Source organism: Camelus dromedarius, chromosome 16, assembly GCF_036321535.1.
Source record: "Camelus dromedarius isolate mCamDro1 chromosome 16, mCamDro1.pat, whole genome shotgun sequence".
Classification (NCBI taxonomy): Eukaryota; Metazoa; Chordata; class Mammalia; order Artiodactyla; family Camelidae; genus Camelus; species Camelus dromedarius.
The window spans coordinates 53,345,370-53,355,067 of record NC_087451.1 but is presented as its reverse complement, the minus strand read 5'-3'; positions in this window follow the sequence as shown (position 1 = coordinate 53,355,067).

Here is a 9,698-nt window from a genome sequence, read left to right as displayed (position 1 = left end):
CCTCGTGACCGAAGGTGGATTTAAAAGAGGAGGGCCAGAGCCCCCACCCTGACCCTTGGCCCTGTGCACCTCCTCGGGGGCACAGTCTGACGGCACCACGACTGGTGTCTTAGTATGGTTGAATCTGGATGGACAAGACAAAAGAAAGACTTTTTTTTGTAAATGAAATAGCAGGAAGCTCCTCGGGGGCATGTGTTTCTAGTAACCACAGGTGATGGATGCTATGAGAGTAAATGGATGAACTACCTCAATCCTTACAGTGAGATTGGAACCAAGAGCTAGGATTCGTGCATGAGGGTATGGATCCCAGCCAGGAGGAGTGAGCTGAGGCTTGTGCCGCGAAAGGTTTGTCCTTGAGGAACAGGCCTGCCTGCTGGGACCCCTACTCATCGGGTGGGTTGGGCGGGGCTGGCCGTCAGGTCCCCTTTTCTGCCCTCCTTGCCCTGGGGTCCCATGCTTCACCTCTTCCCTTCAGCTTGTCCCCTCTCTCACCTGCGATGGCTTGTTTGGACCAGAAGGTGAGGAGAGTAATTGCCTTCTCTCTTCTACCAGAGGGGGCTGGCTGGAGGTGAGATGTGGGGCTTGGCCTGGAACCCATTACTCAGCCCCAAAGCCAGGAAGCCTGGGGAAGCCAGAGCTAAGACCTCTTCAGCAGGGTTTCTTTGAGATGCTCCACGTCCTCTGTACCCCCTTCCCAGTCTTCACGGGGACAGTTGGCTCTAGAAGGAGAAGAGGTGGAGCAGGATCCTTTATCCTGAAAGTCAGAGGGCCCAGCCCTCTGGTCGCTCAGGAGTCTTTGTAGTCGGGGAGTCCACTGGGCAGTCCCAGCCCCTCCCCACCCTCTAATGGACCTCCTCATAGAAGCCCCATTTCACTTTTGTTTTATCTACCTCTTAGCAAGACAATAGAGATAAATTAGGTAGTGGCAACTCCACTTGCTTAGATTAGGGGGGGAAAAAGATTTCTTTTTCCAAAGGAAAAAAATATTACCTTAAAAAAAAAAACATTTTCCAAAAAATTAAAAAAAAAAAACCAAAAAAAAAATTAAAAAAAAAAGAGGGAGACACTTTCCAGTGACTGCTGGATTGTTTTAATTCCCCAAACTTTTCTCTTTTTTTCCCCCATGAATAAGTTTCACTCTTTGGCGATTTTCTCCACTTGTTTAAGATAATGTGCTATTCTAACAGGTACAGCTTTCACAGTCTGCCCCCGGCTTGCCCACCCCCGCACCCCATTCCTGCCAGTGAGTTCCTCTTACCTGTGCTCCCCCTGTTACCTTCCCTGCCAGGTGACTTCAGGCATCCCCACCAAGAACAAAGGCTTTCTGTGTGCTGGGGTACTTAAATCTGGACTCACCATTTCAACCTGTGGGGGTGGGAGGGGCACTTGTAACACTTCTGTGTAAATTTTCTATAACCTGCCCTGGAAAGGTGTTCAAAATGAATTTCAGCAGATAATGAGTTAGCATAAGTAATAAACATCCTCTACCGCCATTTGTGTTCTCCCCTTTCTCCAGCATCTTGATCCTGGTCCCAGAAACCAGAATAAAAGAGCCCCATCCCCTGAGGCAAAGTGAATTGGTGTCCAGTCCTGAGACGTCACTCGGGAGAGTGAAGAATGTATTTTTAGAATGCGAAACGTGGTGGGGGCTGGGGAGGGGGGTGGATTGTGCTTGTGATTGCGTGACCCTATTCTGTAACCGCGACCACTTTGAAAATTGTACTTTGCTGGGAATCTGCCAGCCGTCACCACCCGGATTTTGATTGTACCCTTACTCCCACCCTGCAATCTGCTCTGTACTTTGGGGAGATGGGGCAGCTGGCTCAGACTTTTGGAGTTTGTTCTTTTGCTGGATGAGCACTCCAGTTTTCTTTTCCCATAAAGGTTGTTTCAGCCACAAATCACTTCATTCTGCTGTTTCAATTTCAAAATAAAAGGAAACTTGTACTGAAAGCTGTGAGTGTGTCTGTGTCTCGGGGTGGGTTTTGAGGGTCTAGTAGCTGAGATGCTCAGAACTTTGGGGGTTGAACCCTGGTTTCCAGGGACCAGAGCCACTCAAATGTGCAAAGTAGGCATTTTTCTTACGTTTACGGGGTAGCAGCTGAGGAGTGGCTTCTAAGTGGTGCTTTGCTCCTAACTTCCTTTGCATATAGGAATAAGGCTTGCACTGTTAAAGAAGGCGTTGCAGAATGACGGTGGAGGAGTTGCAGTTGCACTGGAAGTGAGGAGAGTGTTGCTCTTCCTGACACCTGCCCTAAGAAAAATTATGTGAATGGCTCTTACGGGGGGTTTCCCAGAAGGCAGTTCAGTCACCACCTGCTGTGACCCTGCCCTTTCCTACTTTTTTTCCTTTTTGAAGCCCAGATTGGTGGAGGGACACCCTCGCGTGATACAACCTGGACTCTTAACGTGGCTCCTGATTCTTGGTCCGGCCTCTCCCACTCTATCACCCACCCTTAAAAGATGACATGATGGTACTGGGCTACGCCACGCTTAAAGGAACCTTCCAGGTTATCTCGAGTGAATAGAAGCAGTGTAGAAGGACACATTAAGAACTCTCTTCCTCCTGCTTTTTTTTTTTTTTTTTTTTTTTTTTGGCATCCCTGGACATGGAGCAGATCAGTGAAACTTTGGCTTCCACAGGGGACGGAGGGGAATGTTTGCTAAGTATGGTTACACCAGCCTCTGTCTTTCCTCCTTCTGACCCTCTCCCTCTGCCTCTTTTTTTTTCCCTACTGAGCCCAATCTTGTTTGAAAAAGCTTAAAAGTGACTTTGAATAGGATGTGGTCATTTGGCTAAATTTAGCGTTGCTTTTACTGTGCCTTTCCAAATAATTGGATAAATGTTGGGACCTGATTTTTAAGTCTTGGTGGAAGCTTTACATGGTAGATTAATATCTATTTGTTCCCTGACCTGTTTCGGGAATAATTCAGGTGGTTAAACATGGGGATGGAACCCTGTGGCTACTTTCCTAGTGGTGGCCAGTATTACTAAAGTCCCACAGACATTTGATTCTAGAAACTGTACCTTTCACAACATGGCCAACCAGCATCGCTGCAAGAGAAATCTTCATTGGTGCGTGTGAGACAAGATGAAAGGTTTACTGGAACACTTTATTCTTTCACCATCCATGTAAGTAATAAACTGTAAATCTGTATCTTTCCTGATCAAATCAGTCAGACCTCGGTCTTGGCCTTGCTTTGTCTATGTGTGCATGAGCTCGACAAATTTGGTGCTCAGTGTGGGGGTCCAAAAAGTGCCCAAGAGACAACTGGAGCAGGGGGAGGGTATAGCTCAGAGGTAGAGGGTGTGCTTACACGAGGTCCTGGGTTCAGTCCTCAGCACTTCCATTAAAAGAATAAATAAATCTAATTACCCCCCCCCCCAAAACAAACAAACAAACAAAGGCAATTTAAAAAAATGGAGGCTTCATGAGCCAGGTAGGGAACAATATATGTGCCCCAGAACCTGGTAGCAGAGACTTCACCCCAAAGTGGTGGGCAAAAGAGGGAGGCGTCCTATGTATTTGTCCTATCAAGGGGTCAGGATAGGGGACAAGACTTCCTGGCACCTGAGAGCTAATGCCACTTGATAAACGTTTGGAGGTCAAGCAGCTAGAGATAGGATTGGTGCCTTCAGCTATTAAAAGTGCGTTTTAGGCTGAATTAATGGCCACTTAAAACCCAAAGTAAGTGCAAATCTACGCTTATTGGTGTAAGTTGCTCCCTCACTTCCAGCTGCTGGGTAACTCCTGCAGTGCCTGTGTTAAAACTCCTCCATCTGTGTTTCTGTAAAAAAAGCACCTAATAGAGTTTGGGCAAAAAACTTGCAGTGAAGAAAGGGGAAAAAAACCGGATAAAGCAACTTTGCAAATGAAAGATCCAGTCCATTCATTGTATGAGCTGTCGTATAAATGTGTAATTGGTATTGAAGTCTGTCACCTGTTTGAATTGCGAATGTGCACGAAGTGTTAGAAAATTCCTTTGGTGTCCAAAATTTTCACTCTATAATGATGTCTTGTTTGGCAAGTTAAAGATCTTATTCTTAGTGGCCTTGGATGCCTGCCAGTGGGAGTGACCACAACCCATAAGCCTCAACAAGACTCAGGCCTGCTTGCCAAGTAAAGTGTCTTGAAACAATGAATTTCTCTGACAGTCAAGGAAAAATTGCTATTTATTTATTTATTATTTTTTTTTTTACAAAATAAAAACCCATGTTCCTAATTCAAAACTCTTGGCAAAAGTTGGCCAAAGTTGGCCTATTCGTCTTGCTATAAAAGAGGCCATATTTGTTTCCTTGGGCTGCTGTAAGAAATTACCCCAAAACTGATGGCTTAAAACAACAGTTCTAGGTAGGGAGGGCATAACTCAGTGGTAGAGCGCATGCTTAGCATGCATGAGTCCTGGGTTCAATCCCCAATACTGTCATCAAAAATGAATGAATTAATTAATTAATTACACCCCCCCCCCTAAAAAAACACAACATTTCTGGAGGCCAGAAGTCAGATCAAGGTGTTGGCAAGTCTGTTCCTTCTGGAGACCCTGAGGGACAACCATCCACTGCCTCTCTCCTAGCTTCTGGTGGTTAATAGCAATCATTGGCCTCTCCTTGGCTTGAAGACAAATCACTCCAGCCTCTGTCAACATGGTTTTCTCTGTGACCCTGTCTCTTTCTGTCTCCTTTAAAGACAGTCATTATTGGATTTAGGGCCCACCCTCATCCAGGATGATCTCATCTCAAGATCCTTACACATACCCGCGAGGCGATCTACTCTCTCCCACAGCTTGTCCCCAGTGGCAGGTTTCTAGGTTGAGACCTAGAAAAGGCTGAAATCTCACCGGCAGGGTCCCGGTACTATTACATGGAGACATTATCCTTAGCTAATGCTAAGCTTAGACATTATCCTTAGTTCAGTCTCTGAGTGAACAGGGCTGGAAGATTAAGTCCACCATAAATCAGGGACCGGTAACCCAACTAAAGTTCTTGGGGACTGTTATGGTCTGAATTGTGTCCCCTTCAAATTCATATGTTGAAGCCCTAACCCCCAGGACCCCATAATTGGATTGTATTTGGAGATAGGGGCTTTTAAAGAGGTGATTACGTTAAAATGAGGCTGTTAGAGTGGGTCCTAACCCAATCTGACTGGTGTCCTTATAAGAAGAGGAAATCTGGACCCATTGAGAGACACCAGGGATGTGTGATGCAGAGGAAAGGCCACATGAGGACACAGCGAGGAGATGGCCATCTGCAAGCCAAGGACGCAGGCCTCAGAAGAAACCAAAGCTGCTGACACCTTGATCTTGGACTTTTACTGTGAGAAACTAAATTTCTGTTGTTTAAGCCACCTGGTGTATGGTATTTTGTTATGGCAGCCCGAGCAAATGGTCAAATTGTGCATGAGCAAGAGAATTCTGCTCAGTGAGCAGAGTTGCCCATTGGCTGTGGTGCTGGTCCTGAAAATGCCCCCAAAATGTACCTCGTGTTGTGTTTATTAACTTGTGGCACTGGTGGTATGGTCTGGTGCTCAGCCGGAGTTGACTGGATCATCAAGTCTCAGGCCCTGTGGGGATGAACCCACACCCCCTGCTCATGACCCATGTGGAAAGAGCCCCTTGAAGGGTGAGCATCTGGTCTGCACGGCTCCGGTGAGGACCTGGACTCCCTGGATACACTGTCTCCCAGGGTGTGGTCCTCCATGTACAGTTCAGGACTGGGCCCTAAAATAAGGCCTAGTGATTCCAGCACATGAGGCCAAGGAAGCCTGGAAGATGTGCCCGGACTGCCAGCTACATGGCTGAAGAGTAAAGGGAACTTCAGAGTGTTCAGTTAGGGGGCCAGACCCGGCTGGTCCTGGCAAGGAGACGGGGTGGGCGCCGACTCTCCTCTTGAGGGTACTGATGGGCACTGGCTGCAGCAGACTAGGGTTCCTTTGCTATTGCTGCTGTAATCAATTGCCACATACTTAGAAGCTTAAGTCAACATACATTTATGATCTTACAGTTCTGCAGTTCAAAAATCCAAAATAGGTCTCCACCAAGGTGTTGGCAAGACTGCATTCCTTTCTGGAGGCTCTGAAGTAGGACCCTCTTTCTGGTCTTTTCCAATTCAAGAGGCCACTCACACTCTTGACTCCTGGCCTCGCATCTGCAAAGCCAGCAGTGGCCGATCTGGCCTTTCTCAAGCGCATCATTCTGATGCTGACCCTCCAACCTCCCTCTTTCACTAATAAGGACGTTTTGATCACATTGGCCCCAGGTGATCCAGGGTAATCTCCTCCTCTCAAATTCAGCAATCTTAATTTCAGCTGCAACTGGTAACAATCTTAATTCCCCTTCCCTGGTAACATATGTTTGCATGTTTCAGGGATTAGGATGTGGATACCTTTGGGGGTCCACAGATATCTTCTTGAGGTGGAACTACCATCTCTGTCTGCACAAGACGTGGGTGCCACACTATTCAAGGACTCTTAGACAGACTGGGTCATGTTTTTGGATTTCCTGAACTCATGCAGTCATCAATGGCATTGTCTCTGCAGCAAAAAGCGCCCAGCAGTGGGCAGCACATGGAACATTCACTGGACCTTTCATGCCCTGTATCATCCGCAGGCAGCAGGTGCCATTGACACCTGGTAAGGACTCAAAAAAAAGGAAAAACTGGAAAAGGTAATGAACCAGATAACCAAAGTTCAGCTTCCAGGAGAGCACACTTAAGACAGGCAATTTGGACTCTGAAAGTGGCAATTTTCTAGGAGGTATCTCCCATTTAAATTAATTGCTTAATTATCAGGTTGGGGAGGAGGGAAGAGGCCCAGCATGGCTGGTAAGTGACCCAAGCCACATAATTAACCCTTCTCACTTCACCTTTCTCCTTCCACATCCACCCCCGAGAGCCTGGGCTACTGGAACTTGAGAGTGACTAAGATCTGTGAAGGGAGGTGGGTAACACCTCCAGGGGATTTTTTTTGCGGACCCCTCTCCGCGCTTGCTCGATTTGAGCAATTATGGATGTTGATGATAATGATCAGGAATACCAGTGACAACTCCTAAGCTGGTCCTGGCATAGCTCACACAGCGGGTGGGATATGGTCTAGGATAGAAACAAGGTGTATAAGAAAGTAACAGCCTAGGGGTGAAGCCTGCGGTGCAGGCAAGACATGGGGAGGACTGGACAAGGGGTGAAATGACCGCTGCAGAGACGGGTCACACAATCTCTTGGCTGCAGCAGGAAGGGAAGAACCTGGGTCAGTAGGAGAGAATCTTAGACCTTGGGAGGCTGGCCTGTGGGGCTCGGTCAGGAAAGGTGACAAGGCAGAGTGATGCACGCACTGGGGCAGATCTGTGGGGCTGGGCAGGCTTTCTTAGTATTTCTAACCCCACCCACTGGGTCTTGCTGCTCTAGGCGCAGAGATTCTACCACCCACCTGTCCACCTGGTACCCATGCAAGTATGTGATTCCAGGTGCTGCATTATTTATTCCAATCTGCTGACTCTGTCTTTCCTTTCCTGGCTGCAGCGGAGAGCCCTACCTCTGCCCCACCTTGAAGGGAGAATGCAGGCAGAGGAGAGCCCAGGGCATAGTCCTGACAGTTCAGCAAGGATCGGGGAGATGGGGCAGGAAGTTTTGAGTGGACGCTCCTGCAGGAGGCTGGGAAGAAGGAGGAAGGGGCCACATTCCCAGCAGTGACAGTTCCCAGGGCAGAGATGAACCTACCCATGTCACTGAGGGCAAACTGAGCCTCAGGAAGGGAAAACAAGGTGACACAGAAAACCTGGGGGGAGTTGGAGGTGGGGGACAAGGCAGATAAGAAAACTAGTTGAGGCTGGAAACTCAATCAGAAGAAGGCAGGGAAGAGAGGGGACTTGAGATGGGTTTACGTATAATTTTCACTCTCCAGGAATAAAGTCTTGCTCAGAGGGTCTTTGTTTTCTGGACAACATCTGGAGGTGAAACCATACATTCAGATGCAGACTCATCTTCCTTCTCTCCTCCTGGTCCAGATGGCTTTTGTGGCTGGTTTGCTAATTGTTTGAAGCCAAAATTCTAACCCAGTCTCAAGGCAGCATTTGGAAGGAGGGTCCAGAAATTATCCAGACAGTTGTCTTCCAGGCCCCGTGCCCCTGTGAGGGCATCTGCAAGCTTCTCCTGGGACAGAACCAGCCCTGCCGAGGGGGACAAGCCCCAGCACCAGGACGAGGGAAGATGCCTTCTGGCTGCAGTGACAAAAGAGTGAATAGTTCCCAGGGAGAGTCAGAGCTGGTGTGCGACCCCACCACCCCACCCGGGGGAAGAACTAAGATGCCCTGACTCTGAGTGCTGGGGACAGACCTCATACTGTTTACTCGGTAGAGGAGTTGGCACCGGGGCAGGGGCCTGAGGAAACCACTGAACTTAGGATAATTGTCTCTGCCGCCAGCCCCATTTTTCTCATGTCCTATAGCCAGGAACTATCTTCTTGACCAGCCTAGAAGAAATCAGCACCTGCTTAATTCTCTTCCACCTGGACTCCTGGGACCAAAAGCAGCTCAACTTACCCTGTAGGCTCAGCCATGGCCTTGACTCCTTCAGACCACAGATTCCTTCCTACCATGCACTAACCTTGGGTTTGCAATCACTCAAACTCTCTCCAGGCAGAGCGTGGGAGCCATGCAGATCTAACCTCAAATCCAGGAAAAGGCATGCTCACTCGTCTACAAGATAGGGCTATTAATACTTAAGTTCCAGGATTGTTTTGATAATTAAGAAAATAAACTATATTTAATTAAGAAAATTAAACCATATTTAATCAATGCCACAATGACATCCATTGTAAGATGCAGCATTAGTCCTTATATCACCTCAAAAGATAAGTGCCATCCTTACTTCTTTTTGTTTGTTTGTTTTTTTCCATATCTCCATATAATTTTCTAATATAAAATTCACCCATTTGAAGCGTATAATTCTGTGGTGTTTGTTTATTCATAGAGTTGAGCATCTATTTTACCATAATTTAATTTTAGAACAGAGAAACCATTAGAGATCACTTCTTCCAGCCCCTGGCAACCACTAATTCCTGTCTGTATAGATTTGACTATTTTGGACATTTCATATAAGTGGAATCATACAATATGTGGGCTTTATGACTGGCTTCTTTGACTTAACGTTTTCAAGGTTCATTCGTGTATTAATTAGTATTTCATTTCCTTTTATTATCAAAGAATATTGCACTGTATGGATACACCATATTTTGTTTATTCATAAGCTGATGGATGTTTGGGTCATTTCCACTTTTTGGCTATGATGAATAATGCTGCTATAAACATTCCTGTGCAAGTTTTTGTGTGGCTATATATATTTTTTCCCCTGGTTGTATACCTATGAATGGAATTGCTGGGTCATATGGTAACTCTATGTTTGATTTTTTGAGGAAGTGCCCAACTGTTTTCTAAAGCAGCTGCACTATTCTATTTTCCCACCAGCAAAGTATGAGGGTTCTAGTTTTTTTACCTCCTCATTAGTACTTGTTATTTTTGCATGTCTTTTTGGTTGTCGCCGTCCAAGTGGGTGTGAAGTGGGTCACTGTGGTTTGGGTTTGCATTTCTCTGACGGCTGATGATGCTGAGCATCTTGTCGCTGCTTCCTTTCACTTAGACATTTTATTTTCTTGAAAGAGCCTTTAAAACTTACTTAAACCTTGCTTTTATAATTATATTGCTATTAT